This window comes from Pholcus phalangioides, unplaced genomic scaffold, assembly GCF_987345545.1.
Source record: "Pholcus phalangioides strain wild (caught in Gottingen) unplaced genomic scaffold, Ppha-v1.0 ptg000003l_1, whole genome shotgun sequence".
Taxonomy (NCBI): Eukaryota; Metazoa; Arthropoda; class Arachnida; order Araneae; family Pholcidae; genus Pholcus; species Pholcus phalangioides.
Genome location: NW_028301596.1, coordinates 29359344 through 29379427, shown reverse-complemented (window position 1 = coordinate 29379427; position 20084 = coordinate 29359344).

Sequence of the window (20084 nt, the reverse complement as noted above, 5' to 3'; positions counted from 1 at the left end):
TATTTTTAATAGTGTTCCTTGTCTGTTGTATTTTTTGCAGCCAAATGAAATGCCTTTACAATTGAAATCACCCATTATAATACATGTGTGATTGCAGTCAAAAATTTTCTTTAAGTGACTGAGGTCTATTGAATTTCCTGGAGGCTTGTAGATAGCTGTAAATCTTATAATTTTTTTATTGCTGTATTCAATGTATTCAATTTAAAATACTTATTTTTAGGTGGGAAACTTTCTATTTTGATTATCTTCACACTGCTATGGACTAACTGAATGAAACTAAGATGGATGTTTGATCACATCAGTAGCTTTGACTTCCATCTAGTGAGAAAAAGCTAAAATACTTTCAAATACTGAAATTCAAGGGGGGGGGGGGGGAGGTCGAGGCTCCCCAGGTTCCTACTAAATTGACAGTCACAGTGTAGTAGTCAAAGCATTTTTGTTTTTAATCAACAAAAGCTTGAAAAGCTTCCTATTACTTCACTCCCCTAAAAAATTAATAGAGCATCAATGTTGAAGCTGTATGTAGAAGAATGTAAGAAAAAAAAAACTAACTTGGCTCAACAACTTGCAAAGAAATAGGGCAAATAAGGGACCAGCTCACATTCAGTCCTCAAATTTAGAAAAATTGCAGAAAACTAACTTCAGTCAACCACCACTATGCCACAAGACAGGATTTGAACCTTGAATCGTCACAATTAGACTCCAGCATGATGCCTAGATGCTCACATGAGATGAGACTTGGCTATGTCACATGAGATCACGTTTGAGGATTTTGTTTATTTTTTTCTAGAAGGATTAAGCCAACTGTGTGAAAGCTCTGTAGCTGGTGAGCGATTCTGGATGTGCAATCGCTTTATCTAAAAGAAAAATAGAAGTGTCCAATGTGAGTCATTGTAAAGTCTCACCTCATGCTTTTTTTTTTACTGCAGATGAAAATTTTAATATGACATGAATGTCGCTCTCCACTTGTTAATACAAGATATACGGAAGACTGGATGTTGTGAAGATATTTATTATTTCAGATGTTTATTTTTTAAGGAAGGAAAAAACTCATCTCTGCCTCCACCGGGAGTCGAACCCGGGTCCCTCGATTGCCGGACGAGTGCTCTGACCACTAAGCTACAGAGGAGATAGAGATTTTCCTTCGCTAGAGCGTATATATGCCGAACGGAACCGTGCAATGGACGGTGAAACCGATCAGCTAATAGCTCATTGACGACGAGCCACCAGAGGGCTATATATATGACATGAATGTCGCTCTCCACTTGTTAATACAAGATATACGGAAGACTGGATGTTGTGAAGATATTTATTATTTCAGATGTTTATTTTTTAAGGAAGGAAAAAACTCATCTCTGCCTCTGAAATAATAAATATCTTCACAACATCCAGTCTTCCGTATATCTTGTATTAACAAGTGGAGAGCGACATTCATGTCATATATATAGCCCTCTGGTGGCTCGTCGTCAATGAGCTATTAGCTGATCGGTTTCACCGTCCATTGCACGGTTCCGTTCGGCATATATACGCTCTAGCGAAGGAAAATCTCTATCTCCTCTGTAGCTTAGTGGTCAGAGCACTCGTCCGGCAATCGAGGGACCCGGGTTCGACTCCCGGTGGAGGCAGAGATGAGTTTTTTTTCCTTCCTTAAAAAATAAACATCTGAAATAATAAATATCTTCACAACATCCAGTCTTCCGTATATCTTGTATTAACAAGTGGAGAGCGACATTCATGTCATATATATAGCCCTCTGGTGGCTCGTCGTCAATGAGCTATTAGCTGATCGGTTTCACCGTCCATTGCACGGTTCCGTTCGGCATATATACGCTCTAGCGAAGGAAAATCTCTATCTCCTCTGTAGCTTAGTGGTCAGAGCACTCGTCCGGCAATCGAGGGACCCGGGTTCGACTCCCGGTGGAGGCAGAGATGAGTTTTTTTTCCTTCCTTAAAAAATAAACATCTGAAATAATAAATATCTTCACAACATCCAGTCTTCCGTATATCTTGTATTAACAAGTGGAGAGCGACATTCATGTCATATATATAGCCCTCTGGTGGCTCGTCGTCAATGAGCTATTAGCTGATCGGTTTCACCGTCCATTGCACGGTTCCGTTCGGCATATATACGCTCTAGCGAAGGAAAATCTCTATCTCCTCTGTAGCTTAGTGGTCAGAGCACTCGTCCGGCAATCGAGGGACCCGGGTTCGACTCCCGGTGGAGGCAGAGATGAGTTTTTTCCTTCCTTAAAAAATAAACATCTGAAATAATAAATATCTTCACAACATCGTCTTCCGTATATCTTGTATTAACAAGTGGAGAGCGACATTCATGTCATATATATAGCCCTCTGGTGGCTCGTCGTCAATGAGCTATTAGCTGATCGGTTTCACCGTCCATTGCACGGTTCCGTTCGGCATATATACGCTCTAGCGAAGGAAAATCTCTATCTCCTCTGTAGCTTAGTGGTCAGAGCACTCGTCCGGCAATCGAGGGACCCGGGTTCGACTCCCGGTGGAGGCAGAGATGAGTTTTTTCCTTCCTTAAAAAATAAACATCTGAAATAATAAATATCTTCACAACATCGTCTTCCGTATATCTTGTATTAACAAGTGGAGAGCGACATTCATGTCATATATATAGCCCTCTGGTGGCTCGTCGTCAATGAGCTATTAGCTGATCGGTTTCACCGTCCATTGCACGGTTCCGTTCGGCATATATACGCTCTAGCGAAGGAAAATCTCTATCTCCTCTGTAGCTTAGTGGTCAGAGCACTCGTCCGGCAATCGAGGGACCCGGGTTCGACTCCCGGTGGAGGCAGAGATGAGTTTTTTCCTTCCTTAAAAAATAAACATCTGAAATAATAAATATCTTCACAACATCCAGTCTTCCGTATATCTTGAAAATTTTAATTTTTCCCATTGTGTTGATTATTTGTATACCCGTAAGGTTTCAGCAACCTGGAAAGCCAGGGAAATTAAAAATGTCTGAGAAAATGTGAAATAAATATATTGGATAGAAGTCAGGGAAAAATTCTGTCAAGGAAAAAAACAAACCCGAAAAACATTTGGAAGGTCAAGATTTTTTTGAATTACAGCAAAACCTCATTATGTTGATATTCTGTGGATAGAGAAAAAAATATTGTTGTAGATTATATTGAGTATCACACGCTGTAGATTTCTTTCTTCAGGAGTTTTGGTCAGGGAAATGATCAAGCAGATTTTGCTGGGAACCCTGTCTTGCAATTAATAGCATTCAAGTACTTTTAGGCTGAATTTTGTTTTGAATAAGAAATATTTTTTATTTGTGTAAGTGTAAATATGAACTTGTGCCTGTTTTCCCTGCATAACTTTGAGTGGTTTGGCGACAGATCCGCACGCTGCATTTCCGCATGGGGGGAATTTGGACATTTCTGCACAATCAAGCCCCTTCTTAAATATCTTTTTTTTCTACCCTTATTTTCGTTTATTCCCTTCCTGAAGGAGTTGTATAGGGGCTGTATCCACATCACATTGTTAAAGTTCAACTATTTTTTATCACTGGAATGCCATATTTGGAATATTTCACTCCAAACTATTTTCTACCCATAAATATTACTTTAAAATTGTTAAAGTTGTGTGATTATGCATAATCACTAATCGCCTCGGTAAATTCGATGAATTTTAATGTGATTATCACTTTCACCAGTGATTATCCATAATTCCTAATTGAAGTCTGTGTATTTGATGAATGTAAAAAAAAATATCACTTCTGTTCTCTTCATTTAACCAGTTTATTAGTTTGATATAAATATTCAAAATACGTCCGACACACATATTTTGCCATAATGTGGTGGATTGCCGCTGTGGTGGTCGAGTGGTTATAGTGACGGACTCGCGATGCGAGGATCCGGGTTCGAACCCCACAGTGGTGGTCGGCTGAAGTTGGTTTTCTGTGGTTCTCAACTTCAAGGCGCAAATGCGAGCCGATCTCCCCGTTAAAAAGTCTCGCCACAGAGAGCAACAGTCCTACAACGATAAATCATTCAATCATAACACTTCACTCATAGTTAGAAAAACTAGTGGCAGATGGCAGCACTACACGTGAAAAGCATTACAGAGAAACAACAAAACTTCGTCAGGTTTCACTACCCCCGCGGGGGGGGGGGGGGGAGGGGTGCATGTGTGGTGGTGTAGTAGTAGTAGGTAGGGCCTCCAAAAAATGGCTCGGGGATCCATGATGATGTTGGGTCAGCCACCTCGTTGGGCAATTTGCCTGTTGTGGCGTTGTATTTGTATAAAAATCAAATTAAAGTATCCCGACAATTTTTCCCGACTCTAAAACAGAACCACTAAAAAAATGCAGAAACAGAAAAAATTCGGGAAATTTAGACGGCTGTTGTTGAGTGTATGTGGAAAAAAACCCACAAATACTCACACCAATGAAGAAATGTATGTTTCAAAACATGGGCGGAGATAAGCGCCCCCCCCCCCCCCAGCGTCAAAGGTGAAGCAGATCTAATGTATATATGCATAGACATCATCATCGTGCCGCCCCCAGCAATAATGATTTTGCCCCCCCCCCCCAGACTTCCAAGTCTATCTTCGCCTATGTTTCAAAAGTGGAAAAAAAAAAATTTCCCCGGAAAAAATGCAAAATACATAATTCCGGAAACCTGAAAAGGAGGACAAAAAAATCGAATTTTCCGAAACGTAGGACGACTCTTGAAATGACATCAAAAAGGAGGATATGCCCTCCTAAAGGAGAACGGTTGGTAACCCTAGATACATCCCCCTTATAACTTTGGCCCATTTATGGTAGAGAGGAAGAAAAACAAGGGCCTTTGTTTTTGCAAGTGTGGGAATAGACTGCGGATTTGTCCCCAAATTCCCCATGCGCGGATGCACCGTGCAGAACTGTCTGTACACCGCTTTGAATATAGTGTAAAATATACTTTTTTTTTTTTTGCAAACAGTTTGCTTTGGCAATGAGAAGGTGAGAAATGCGGTGGATCATTGCAGAAGGAAAAAAGCGCTCTCATACCACTAGAGCTTGTTTTCCGACTTTGTTGGATACTGTATTAGAACCTCATCCGTAGTGTTATTTTGTATGGAATTCAAAAACTGTTTGTTTTTTTTCTTTTCACATGGTGTCTGTCTGATGAATATAGTGTGAATAAATGAAGATTCGTCGAGCAATGTCTCGTGCTAAGTGGAAATTTCATTATCTTCGAAAAGCCTTTTTTTAAATTTATTTTTCTTTCTCAAAAATAAAGTGAAATATAAACGCCCAAACATTCATTTCTCTGAGGCACTCCATATTCCCTAGAGAAAAATGTTGGAAGTTGGTGTCCCAGATGGGGAAAATTAGTTTTTGCCGAAAATGCCAAAAGTTTGCTAGAATTGCCAATGGTAGAAAATGGAACATTTCAGCAATGTTCAGTATGCTAGAACAGATAAGCGATAAATAAAGATATATCATATTTACATTCATAATTGAGTAAGGTAATTTTTCTTGAAAAAAAAAGTCAATAGAGGAAAATACGGGAATGTAGTCACACCCTATAATGAACTCTTGGTTTGACAATAACCGAAACCGAATTCGGTTTACGAACACACAACGATCCAAATTCCTGAAGAAGCATATTCGAGGGGTAGGAACTCTGCGCCAAAATTAACATTTTGTGCCATCCTGCTCCAATGAAAGCGCTTGCAGAGAGCAAAGCAGCTCTCTGCAGCTTGCAGAAAGCGCTTTGGCTCCAATAGTGTATTTTTCTACGCCAAATAGCGAATTTTGCTTCAGTACGTCATGAATTTCGGAAAGGACGCCAAAATTTTTTTGTTCCTGCTTGCCGCGAAACGATTCTTTCAGAGAAGAGCGTGTTATATTACTCTGTAAACTACCGGCCCCTCATCGGTCTTCCCATCGCGAAACCCCGATAATACCCGTGATCGTAGAACATAAGATGGTTTGCAATGGTCTTTTAGCTCTAAAGCGCAAACGTATGCGAGTTTCCGTTTTCAAAAAAAAAAGTCGCCACTGGAAGCAGCAGAAATTACTGTAGTCGATCATCATTGTATCAAATCCCGATATGTATCGTGAAAAAATTTTTCATTCCGCAACCGAATAACCAGCGTTAAATCGCCAAATAACGAGTGCTGAATTGCCAAACATCATTGATTCTTCCGAAATTCTCTCCCACTTTGTAACAATTTGTTCCTGAATTTAAAATTGAAAGCTTATAGAAATTTTTTTTAGCCCATTTAAACTGCTGCTGTTCCAGACAGCAAATAGTGCCCTCAGTAAGCAAAAATCATCTTAAATCGAGTGGTGCGAAAATTTTTTTGACAGCCGCTCTTTCAAACAAGGTGTCAAAAGCCTGAAACACAAAACAAGCTGATAAAAAAAAAAAAGTTTGATAACAAAAGACAGTGCAGTTGTTTTATTTTGAGGGCGGGGGGAGTAAATATTCTTGTAAGTTAATTTCGCTGCTCCAATTAGAAATATCTGCTCCAAAACTGCTTCGAATCCTATATTTTGTTGCTCCGAAATGGACTTTGTCACTTCCCACCCCTGATATTCCAGAAGTCAAGTTACAAATTTAACCCCCAATAAAATTTGGTTGAAGGAGAGAGAGAGAGATTCCTTCAAGTGAAATTCGAGTAAAATTCCTGCCGCCAAGTATGGCTCTTCTCAACCAGCCCATGCATCAGCAGGTCATTTCAAACCTTATGAAGCTCTGTGGAGTTTTTTTGCAATAATATCTCACATAGAACTAACAGCCAGTAACTTTGGCAACATCATTTTACTTGGGTTGTACAGAAAAGATTGACACAAGCCCTCCACGTAGTGAAAGAATTCAACACGACAACACTGAAAAAATAGAGCTATGCGTAGGCTGACCATATTTCCTCGAGAAAAATGACATTGCCGCCAAAAATGATGCTAGAAGTAAACTAAGTCGCCAACTCGTGCTAAAATCACAAAAGTCGCTAATAACGGAAAATGAAGCTCCACTTCGAATTGCGGGAAATTTTAAAAAAAAAGTGAGATGAATATTCTTGTCTGTAGTCGTAATTATTGTATCCGACTTGGAAAGATAATTATATTCGTTGATTTGAAGAATAAAAAGTCAAGTTGGCTTCGTTGGAGATACGTGAAAACCCGTAGCCTATTTGCAAAAGAGTCTGGACTGCCGCGGTAAATACGGGGTGTATGGTAACCCTATTTATGCGGAATGTACAAATGGTGTCACCGGCTGGCGAATGATCAGAGAGAGCGGTTATTCTTAGGGAAATATATACGTTTCATATTTCCCGGGACAGTCCCGGTTTTTTCGGCCGTTCAGACTTTAGTGCAGAAATGTCCCGGTTTCTTCCGTGTTTTTTAACAGGTTTTATCGAAAACGTGGGTACATGCAATTTTCGTAACTCAACAGCTGAGTCGACGCGTTGATATTATTGCGTTTAGAGTGACGTTGATTTTTTAAAATAAAACGTGGACAGAGTGATAGTGAAATTCACCACTCATATATATTTTGCAGAGTAAGCACATTCAGAGCAGAATGTTAAAATTTAAAAAAAATCTGGAAATATAGAGAGAGAGAGATGGATAATGATTTTTTTCTCCCGGCCTACGCTACTCTTCGTGCTTATGGGAAAAAAGGGTCTCATTTCTGGTATAATGGTAAGTGTGCTTGCCCGGTTTGCAGAGATCCTGGATTCGATTCCCGGTAAAGAAAACGTAACTTTTTTCCACGTTCAACTCTGCATAATATCCATAAATTTTATTGATTTGAAAAAGTAAATATTCTGGTAGCAGTCCCCCCCCACCAACTTGAGGTGGGGGGGGGGGGGTGGAGAAAATCTATGTCTTGTTTGACAAAGTGAAAGACGTCGTGAGAGGTCAACGACTGCAACGTGATAGGGAATTGGAGGCCATTATCCGTAGATGGTACCCCACAGGCATTCGGGAACTCCCAGTCATATGGCAGAATTGCTTAAACTTGAACGGAGAGTATGTCTGATTGATGTAATATTCGATTTTTATGAATAAAATATTTTCCACCCTGTGACTGCATTAGTGTCAGTCAGCTCTGCACGACCTAAATATCATTTTACATTGCATAGTTCTTATTTACAAAGCTTGGTAGCAAGTGTCACACACATGTAAGTGTCATACAGGCTTGGATTTTGTTTCTAGATAGAGTGTTGCAAAGCGAAGATTTTGACGGCTATGACGCTGAGATTATAGATGGGTACGTATTCACGAATAGCCAGACTTTGCATCTCTTTAACTATGGTAATTTTTTCAGTTGGTTAAATGATAATCGTACTGGTTATGCACAGGAGCTGTTGCAAAAGTTCGGAGTCCTAGGAATGGATGAATTCATTTAATATTGATTCCTATGGGAAAAGTTATTACGGTTAGAGAGAGAGCAAATTTCACCATTTTTTATTGCATATAATCTGGGATCTATTCATAACTGTTAAAACAAACAAAAATAGAAATATAACAATTTATCGGTAAAATATTTTAAGGTTAAAAACATATTTTTTACGTTTTCATTTAAGATGAATTGCCTTCATGCCGAAAAGGAAATGTATATGCACAGGTAAACTCCGTAAAAGATATCCATGTTTTCGGACAGGTAGAGAGCACGACATGTTGCCCAGTAACGTATGTTTCGATAAGGTTGTCAATTGTGATGTTAGCTTTCTTCCCATTTATCAACATTTTTAAACATAAACAGCACTGATCGAAGCGATCATCCTAGACTGAAATTTCAGCAAAATTTCCGGTAAATTTAAATAATTTACTGACGATTTATCTTATTTACCAATACGAGCTGGGGATTACACATAATCACCGAAATGTGAAAAACAAAATTTATTAAACTTATAAAAGTGGTTGGTAACTATGCATAATAACCGGATTTATTAAATTCCCGAAACATATATAGCGGTTCTGTTTTGTTTTTAGCAGAAAAGTGGCGCCATCTGTTGTGTAAATTGAAGTAAATAACGTCATCAAGGGTGGGCGTGAAGGCATGCTCCTTTCTCAGTTTTCGAATATGACAACCCTACGTTTCTGTAACTTCTTTTAACAGTACTCGCCTCCTAACCAGATCATTTACCGCCTACCGCTTTGCCTCAATGAAGTAATGTTATAAGCAGGTGTATAAGACTTGGCCATACTGGAAAATGTGGGTGTGTTATCAACCTAACGTGAAGTTTGTTTCTGTGTAATGCTTGTGATAGTTCTGCTATGGGGTCATTCAAGTATTACGTTAGCATCGGGGGAGTGTTGGATTTGCTGACTTTTGATGACAAGGGGAGTTTGAAGGTTGCTTACGTCATCAACCACCCCTTTTTGAAGATATGAAATATTCTAAGCTGCTGATTTTGCTGGAGGGCGGGTCAAAAATGGCTGAAAATCTGCTTACGTAATACTTGAATGGCCCCTATTAGTTTTTCAAGCTATGAATGAAGTGCAGGCGTCGATCTAGGGGGGGGGGGGTGATCACCCTTCCCAAGCGAAATATGCAATATTGCCTTCAATGCGATAATTCATAAAATTTTCGTAAATTCTATGATATATTGCATTGAATCACTCCGTTGAAAATTACTTGTATCAACATTTATGACTAAATAATGAATTCAAGAAAACTTCGACCAAAAAATGGGAAAATCGGGACGGAGTGAAAAAGGGGGACTGTCCCGGAAAATACGGAAAAATGCGGGCCGTATGGTCACCACATATACAACAATTTGTAAAATCGCCCCTCCCAGAAGCGAGCTCTAGATTCGCCCACGATGAAGCGCACCGGTGGAAAAAAAATTACAGTACAAAAAGACACGTAAAAAAGCATCGACGGCGTCAATTCAAAGAATAAGGTGCATAAACATTCTCAAAACACTTTAATTAACACTAGGTTTCCCGGGCAGATCATTTTGACCCATTTTCGAACTTCATGAGTGAAATTGTAAAAACCGTTTAGATTTTTTTTCTGCCAATTGCACTGATGAAATACATATCGAATTCGAGATGAAATACATATGGAAATTCGTCTTCTTGATGAAGTTCTCTATGTCGTTTAGCAGTTTCAGTTGGTCTGGTGACAGATCCGCGCGGTATATTTTCGCACACAGGGAATTCGGTGATGATCAGATATCGAAGTTCGAGGTACATCTTACTAAAACACGCCGTATTTTTTGGTGCTCAGTAGGTTTTTTTATATCTTAAATGGATGAGCTCACAGACAAAAACTGTAATTTGTGAAACTCGCGTTCAAAGCGTTTTTTGTTGTTCACGTTTACACTATAATTCATTAATTTTTAATTTTATTTCGAAAAAGAAAAAAACAAATTAACCCGATTGACACGAAATTTTTTGCATTTGATTTTCACAATTGAATGAAATATTTTTTAAAGTCGCTTTTTAAAAATCGACTTCGGGGGTCATGACACCCCTTAAATGAATAAATTATCGCCAAAACAATTTTGAGGTGAGATTTTTTTTCCAGTTCCGATTCAGAAGTTCTGGAAGATTTACATGTTGCATTTGATTACAATTTTGCAACACAATTAACTGAGTAACACAACAAGCATAATGAATGAAATCGATCACAGTTACAAATTGTCACGATGAAGTCTAACAATTACAGTTTAAAATTTTTACGACATCTCATTTATGTTATGAATGTGCATGAAACAGTAGTTCCCCCTACTCAAAACCATATTCACAACAACAGACAGTAAAGACATGGCTTTCGTGAGCTGGGGGGGCGGAGGGGGGTAACCTAACGACCACCTTAACGCACATAGAGGAGACTCCACGCAGGGCCCGTCTTAGACCTAGTGGCGCCCCCCCCCCAGGTGCGAATCCAGAGTGATGTGTCAGAGGAGGCAATTTTTTCTACTCATTACTATCCCGTATTTTACGGGACAGATTCATTCTACCATATTATCAGACTCTTGGTCTGGTGATCGTCCCCATTCCCCCACCCCCCACCTCTTGGTTGGATGTTAAGGGACGAAGAAGTCGGAAAACTTCTTCTAGAATGGGGATTACTGCTATTTAACTTGTAAACGAGCATAATACCCCAACTTGTTTGATTTAATTAAGAGATTTAAAAACATTAAAAAAGCAAAACGTCTCACATTTATGCAGGATACTCATCACAAAGGATCTATCTTCTTCAGGCCCGTCATTTAGGGAGGGCGCAGAGGGGGACGTTGCCCCCCCCCCCCCGGCTTTTGAAAATACACTAAAAATGGTATACATGCATTGAATACATGTGCTTTGCCCTTTCCCTGGGAAAGTTGAAATGACGCCCTGATCATCTTCATACTTATTATATCTTATATATAAACACATCTTATATATAAATGTGAAAGTATGTATGAATGTATGTATGTATGCTCTTTATACAAATCTACAGTTTTAGGTCGATCGTCGCCAGATTTTGCATATATACCAAACAGGACCAGGATTGAACCGTAGGCTACTTTAAAACTTCGTCAGAGCTGGGCAAATGCCCGAAATGGGCGAAAAACTGCCGGGCAACAATGGTTTTGGGGCCCTCAACAATTACTTTCGGAACGTTTACTTTGGTTACCGTGGTTCCCAACAATGCGTTTCAGACGTGTATATATGCCTTTACAATGGTTTGTCACGCCTTTAATTCTGTCATTATAACAGTTTATTCCTTTATAACGGTTTGTCACTTTTCCAATCCTCCCAGTAATTGAAGAAAACCCGGGAAGCGCCGGGTATTTCTGCTTGCCTGTGTACAGGGTATCCTGTAAGTGCTAATGCGCCTTTATCTCATCAACCGCCCATCGTATAGATATAGTTTCGATTTAAAAAACTCTGGCACAAAGTTGACACTCTGGTACGAAGTTAAAAAGTTATCATTATCCACCAACATGCGAGTTCAACTGCAAAATGACTCAGCACTGCTATCATTTTCACATCAGTTGATCAAACTTGGCAATGGAAGAATTCCCGTAGACTCAAGCACTGGACTCATTCCGTTCCCAAATAGATTCTGCCAGTTGTTAAATTCAGTTCAAGAACTTGCAGACAAAGTCTTCCCAAACATTCAACAAAATCACCGAAACCATGAGTGGCTTTGTGAGAGAGCGATTCTGGCACCGAAAAATGACAGTGTGAACAAAATCAACGGAAAAATCCTAAAAATTATTCCGGGAGACTCCACATCTTACAAATCGGTTGACACTGTCACAGACACAGCGCAGACAGTGCTGTATCTGTGGATATTCCGGGTGTACCACCACACAACTTGGCCCTCAAAGTCGGAGCACCTATAATGCTTTTAAGAAATTTGGAGACACCGATACTCTGCAATGGCAACAGACTCTGCGTGAAGAAATTGCACACTTACATGATTGAAGCAACGATTCTAACTGAATGTGCCAAAGGAGAAGACGTCTTCATTCCACGTATCCCAATTATCACTGAAGAAATGGCATTCACTTTCAAGCGGTTACAGTTCCCGATTCATTTAGCTTTCACCATGACAATCAACAAAGCGCAAGGCCAGTTGTTAGTAATGGCAGGTATCAACCTACTTGAGCCCTGTTTTTCACACGGATGCTTTTCACATCTACACACCAGATGGGAAAACAAAAAATATTGTGTATCCACAAGCGATTGCCTGAAGTTTTTAATTAAAATATTTTAAGTAATTTTTTCTTACTTAATGCAGAAATATTTTGATTAAGAAATAATTAATAAGCTATACATATATGCATTTTTTACGGGGCGGGCAACGTCGCCGGGTATCAGATATTATATATATATCTTATATATAAATGTGAAAGTATGTATGTATGTATGCTCTTTATACAAATCTACAGTTTTAGACCGATCGTCGCCAGATTTTGCATATATACCAAACAGGTCCGGGATTGAACCGTAGGCTACTTTAAAACTTCGTCAGAGCTGGGCAAATGCCCGAAATGGGTGAAAAACTGTCGGGCAACAATGGTTTTGGGGCCTCAACAATTACTTTCGGAACGTTTACTTTGGTTACCGTGGTTCCCAACAATGCATTTCAGACATGTATATGCACATCTTTAACACTGCCATCATAACAGTTTATTCCTTTATAATGGTTTGTCACTTTTCTAATCCTCCCAGTAATTAAAAAAAAAACCCGGGAAGCGCCAGATATTTTTGCTTGCATGTATACAGGGTGTTCTGTAAGTGCTAATGTGGCCTTTATCTCATCAACCCATGGAGGAAAGAATAACAGATGACGCGACCAGCGCCTCCCTTGAGAAAGCATGGGGAATCTGGGTTGCCAGATGAAGCCAGTGATCGCTCTATTAAAGGGACCAAGTAAGCCCAAACAAACCGTGGCTTCCCATGCTTTCCTATGAGAAACATCCCCGTTTTTAAAAATCATTTAAAAATTTACTATTCACTTTAGGAGCTAGATTTTCCCCCCTCAAATTCTTTGGATATATTTATACAATTGAACGAGAGCTTTTACAATTTTAGTTGTTATTTGTTTTCGAATATTAACTTCAACAACATGGAACCTTTTACAAAAATAACCAAAACTTACCCATATCTTGTGACACAAAATTCCTTCTCGGCATTTTAATTAAAAAAAAATTATGCCAAAGTATATAACACCTCAGTGCTGAGAGAAATACAATGTTTAAAGACACTTGAACAAGCGGTGTTTAAAAAAATCTGACTTTTTTTGCGAAAAACATTAACATATATAATGCCTTTCAGCTGTTTATATTAAAATATTGTAGAAATATTTCTCCATTCCAGGCAAAAACTCGAACACAGACACAATTTTAGATTTCAAATTCAATTCGAAACTTTTTTGTCAAATTTTCGTACACATACCACTTTAAAAGCAAAGTAATTGGTACAAAATGAAGAGAAAAAAAAACAGCCCAGATTATTTTCTCAAGTACTATAGGCCAGAGAAATTACTTATCGCGGCTCGTAAAAAAAGTTTCTTATTTTTTAATATTTTTTTCTCAATACATCTACATAGCGGAAAGTTCAGATGGGCGGCATATATTTGTAGTAATAGGTATTCAAGAATATGAGAGTGGAACGGAAGAAGGGTGGCGAAATTCGTACAGCCTACAGGCAGCAAAACCATAAATACACTGTGGCGGACGACGTTCGAGCACTTCCAGTACTTTGAGGCACGGGGGCGGCAAAATGCTGTTTGCCCCGGACGGCTGAATCATGTTTGCCCGGGTGGCAAAAATCCTAGCTACGGCCTTGTCAGAAGGTGCTCGAGCGCCTCAGAACTGATTCAGAAATCAAAATTCCTCATGTAAAGCTTAAGACGAGCGCCCACGGGCCTGAAACACTTTGGAAATGTCCCGGATCTATCATAGTGATGAACGAAACAAAAAGGCAAGATAAACAGTTAAAAGAAAAAAATATGAAATTGCATTTTATTGCAGCTTCATATTATTTTAATTAATCATATTCCCATAGACATTAATGTGATGCATCAAATTTTTAAAATAAATTGAAGCACTGAACTAAAAACTTATGACGAGTCGAGAGTGAAAAGTGATCTTCCCCTTTTTCAAAAATAAATTAAAAATATAACAACCACTTATATAAGGATAAGATTTTATTTTTCCCCTTTATTAGATCATGTAGATTACCTGAAGATGCATTAAATGGTCATGGTGCTTAAATTTATTTAGTTATTAATATTTTAAAAGAATTCGATCCGACAAAACACATGTTAAGTATAGAGAAAAGAGCGGTTTGTTTGGGCTTACTCGCCAGCCCAGAGGGTTGCCACAACGGCTTCAATTTTCCTTCCTGATGTCACCTCCTGTTATTCTTTCCTCCATGTCATCAACCACCCATCGTTGAGGTATAGTTTCAATTTAAAAAGTGCTTAAAAGGAGTTTGAATAATATTTGCTGCAGAAGCTGGACATATGACGTCACTAACAACAGAGAACAACAACTACGACGATAAAACAGGGAATAAAAATGTTCAACGCCAGCTGATGAACTCAATGCTTACCTCAAATCATCAGCACTCTACTTCACCAAACACCAACTCTGGCCAAATCGCTACATTGCAATTTACTGCCATTAGTGAGATGGGTTGGAAGTGAAGGTGCTGTCTATCGGTGGTCGCCTCGAGTTTGTTAGCACATCAACACTCTGGCACGAAGTTAAAAAATTATCATTATCCACCAACATGCGAGTTCAACTGCAAAATGACTCAGCACTGCTATCATTTTCACATCAGTTGACCAACCAGTAGACCCAAGCACTGGACCGATTACGTTCCCAAATGGATTTTGCCAGTTGTTAAACTCAGTTGAAGAACTTGCAGACAAAGTCTTCCCAAACATTCAACAAAATGACCAAAATCATGAGTGGCTTTCTGAGAGCGATTCTGGCACCGAAAAATGACAGTGTGAACAAGATCACAGACATTTAGTTCTATATCCTGCAGAATTTCTGAACTCCTTTGGATATTCCGGGTGTGCCACCACACAACTTGACCCTCAAAGCCGGAGCACCTATAATGATATTAAGAAATTTGGAGATACCGATACAATGGCAACAGTCTCTGCGTGAAGAAATTGCACACTTACATAATTGAAGCAACGATTCTAACTGGATGTGCTGGAGGAGAAGACGTCTTCATTCCACGTACCCCAATTATCACCGAAGAAATGCCATTCACTTTCAAGCAATTACAGTTCCCGATTCGTTTAGCTTTTGCCGTGACGATAAACAAAGCGCAAGGCCAGTTGTTAGTAGTGGCAGGTATCAACCTACATGAGCCGTTTTTCACACGGACAGCTTTACGTCGCCTGTTCGCGTGTTGGTAATCCTAAAAATTTGTACATCTACACACCAGATGGAAAAACAAAAATATTGAGTATCCACAAGCGATTGCCCAAGTTTTTAATTAAAATATTTAAAAATGAAAGTAATTTTTTTTTACTTAATGCAGAACTATTTTGATTAAGAAATAATTAATAAGCTATATATATGTAAATTTTTTACAGGGCGGGCAACGTCGCCGGGTATCAGCTAGTATATATATAAAATTGAGTTTTATGGTAAAATACGTGTAGTGCACGCATCACGTACGGGCTAAGATGATAATAAAAAATTGTTAAATTTTAAAGTGATATTTCCGTATTTTTTTCTTTCATACTATTTAAAACTCGCGAATTTCATTTGAAATTATTTTTCAGACCCAGTACTAAGAAATAGAAGGAACAGGCAAACACCAGCTAAAGCACCGGGCCCGGCAACTTGGGCGGAGCAACGAGCCGGATGGGGGGGGGGGGGGCTTGTAACTTCTTTTTCTGAGCATAACCATTTCAAGGAGACTCCAAGAAAACACTGCCCCCGAGAAAGCACGCTACGGCCCTGGGGAAGGGGCAGGGTCGTCTTAAGAGTATCGTGGGCCACCCGGGCCAAGTAGTTTTTCTGAGGCCCTACCTAGTAATTTCTAGAAAATTTTAACTAGATATCATTTTCGTGAGGCCCCTCTACTGTTGAGGCTTCCGGGTGGGCCCACGGGTAGTTTTTTTCTCTCTGTAGATTTTTTTTTTTAACCTCCGGGACTGCAGCTTTAATTTCAATGATAACGCACAATTCTTGAAGTTTGGCCTGAACATCACATAGTTGAACTGAACATATGTGAGGTACACACTACTTTATTTCCATATATTTCCATGGAAGTCCCAATTAACCTACCTATTCTGCTGCATATAGTCCGTAGATTATACGTTTAAAAAAAATTACGTTGAAATAAAAACAAAACGTCGGAAATGTGTAAATTTCTTATTGTGGATCGAAGTTGCATGAGAAGAGTTAACTTTGAAGTGGCTTTAGTGCGGATAAACCGCTGCGTCTTATCTACGGCTTTATTTTTTTTCCGAGAGAGGTTTCATTAGTTATAATTACGTTAAAAATTTAATTACAGAAACATATATATTTTTTAAATATTTATATATTGGGTAGATGCCAGTGCAAAAATTGGCATTTTCTCTACAAAACCGTGTTACAACATCCCCCCTCTCCCTTGATAGCGATTTTATATTGATAAATGAAATTTTCTCACGTGGGTTATATACCGCTGCGGACATACATGGCGCATTTTTTCCCCTGAAACTAGCGAAGTTTGCATCTGCGGATTATAAGCAGGAAAATTCGGTAGGTTTTGTTTAATTCTTATTCAAGATTAACGTCGAGGAAATGACTTACCTTCAAAATGACTTTCTTTAAGATGATTAAAATTCTTGCAAATCTTATAGAAAACGAATACGACAAAAATTAAAGTCGAAAATTTCACTACGATCAAAGATTTTCATTTCGATCGAATTTATATTGAGGTTTTTGGCCCTTCTTGGAAGTGAGTTGGAAAAAAAAAATCAAATTGAATTTCCAACATACGTTCCACATTAGCTTCTTGAAAAGAAAAGATTTCTTTTTTTAATAACGTGATCTTCACCTATTCCCAAGGGATCAGCATGATCCGTCTAGGGAATTTATTAGTGCTAGGTTAGTAGACATCCATGCCCGAACCGCGATTCGAACCCAGACCTGCACAATGGGTAGTTAGTTCCCTAACCACTCCACTACCAGGCGGAGAGACCCTTCTTTTTAGCGTAGAGGCGGCTCGAGGCAAAATCTCTACCCGAGTGGGACGTATTTTTGGGCCCCCGACCTCCCCAATTAAAAAAAACTTTTGTTTCAATCGCTTCGTTTTGATGCGTTCAAAAGAACAGCGATATTTTATGTCGTAACATATGCCGAATTCCTTTTGACCTTTTACCTTGTATTTGGCGTTCCTCCTAGAACGAGCAGAGATAGTTTTCCCATTTTTTTCGCCCTTTTACCTCGAACTTAACGCCCCTCCTAGAGAGGGCACAAATCAGTTTTCATAATTTTTTTTTTTTGCATTTCTACTTCGGATATAACGACCCCCTCCCCCTAAAGCGAGCAGAAATAATTTTCTGCAATTTCTTTCACCCCGGATTTGACGCTCCTACTAGAGGGGGTTTCAGGAATCATTTCCCCTAACTTTTTATCGCCCTGTCTACATCAGACTTAGCACCTCTCCTACAGCGGGCACAAATAATTTTTTTTTGCCCTTCCAGAGCACACCCAGTGCCATCGAGCTGCCCCCCCCCCCTGTTGAACTAATAGGAAAGTCTGCCGAGTCGGAAGACTGGCCAGTGATCGGGGGCGCCAAAGTGCATGGGTTTTCTCGTGTGAGCTCTCATTGTTTCTCCTCGGGTGACAGGTAGGAACGAGGACCAAGTTCAGGATCTTTATTTGAAATGGCCAGCTAATCATAGGTTTTAATTCATTCGTGTGTTTTTTAAATACTGTACTGTGTTGGCGATTCGATTCTGCGTTTTTAATAAAAGTAATACAAGTCGTGGAAAAAAGAGGCATGAAATGCTCAAAATCTTTCCCACATCACAATACTCCTCAGAACAAAGGAAAGCACTTTTGCTCTACTAAAAATTGGGTGACCAAGGGCCGATTCCTCCATCATTTTAATTTTTACTGCACAACAAAAGAGAAATTGCGTCTTCTACCCCCCCCTCCCCCCAAATATCCTGCTGGGGTAAACGAAAAGAGCTCGAGAATTTTTCTCTGACCAAAATCGCTATGTATTGTACGTATATAGATGCACTGCCCATCGATTATTTTCTTTTCGAAAAATAACCGTAATATTATATACTCAAAATTTTTTTTTTTTAATTCTCATCTCGGTCATTTTTCATGTATATTTTATAGTTTTCTTTAATATTTTAAATACATATCTTAAAGATATTTTTCTAGTAATGTATATTTTCGTTTCGGCGCCCTTTTTAATTTGGCGCCCAGTGCAAGGGCGCCAAATGTGCACTTGGAGGATGGGTAACATCCTCCAAGTGCAGAGGTGGATTATGTATAGTGAATGCATAGGGTGCACAATGCATTCTGTATATAACATTTAAGCGCAGAAGTGTTAAATCTCTGATGAATTGAATCGGAAAAAAAAGTAACTCAAGCAACAATAATTTTTTTAGTAAATCTGGCCAATTTTAATCTTAAAAAATATAGACATAAGATACCATCCATTTCTATACAATAAGCATCACTTTTTCTTGGCTTTTTTACACCAAGTCAATCCTTTCAGTCAACGGCTTAGTAACAATTACCACATTACACAGTACAGCTTTCTCTGTACAGTCAAGATTTTGCAGGTGGTCCACAGAAAACTTCCATTCACTGTGCGACAACACATTATGAGCTTTCATGTGTGATACTGGGTGTAAAGATTTCAACATGTATATACATATATATGTGTGTGTGTGTATATATATATATATACTTGAGAAATGAACATGTTCATCATTTCTGGAGACAAAAAAAAGGTTGAGGAAGGAAGGGGAAGGAGGAGATAACGTTTTGCTGCCCGTTCTTATAATAACGAATGAATTAGTAATGTTAATATAAAGCATAATAAGTGGCTTCCCTCGGATATGAAAAAATAAAAAAAACAAATTGGGCAAATTTGTCAATACTCAAAGAATAAGTTTTTTTATACAGTACAAGTACACTAACATTTAAAAACACACATAAGGGGAAAGAGACCTCAATAAATCAATTGTTATAAATAGGAGGAAAACATGCTGCAATAGCATCAATAAACCGGTTCAATTTCAAATAACAAAGGTTTCTTGTCAATTGATAAAATAACTTTCTCTTAATTTATCACAAAAATTTCATTTCGAGCACAGTATGAACAAGTTACTTTTTTTGAAGGGAAGCCACCAACATTCAGCCGGCAACAATATAATAGGATCACTGATATACATATATATGTGTGTGTGTGTATATATATATATATATATATATATAAATGCTATATTACAAATAAACAGCAACCAACACCATATAACAGTCTTTGTAAGGCGCATCACTTACCATAACAATTATCACATCACAGCTACCAAGTGTGGTAACATAATAAATATTTAGGCTCCCAAATTGAATGTTTAGCGAAGTTGCGAAGCCAAACCCCCATCATCTACCACGAAACT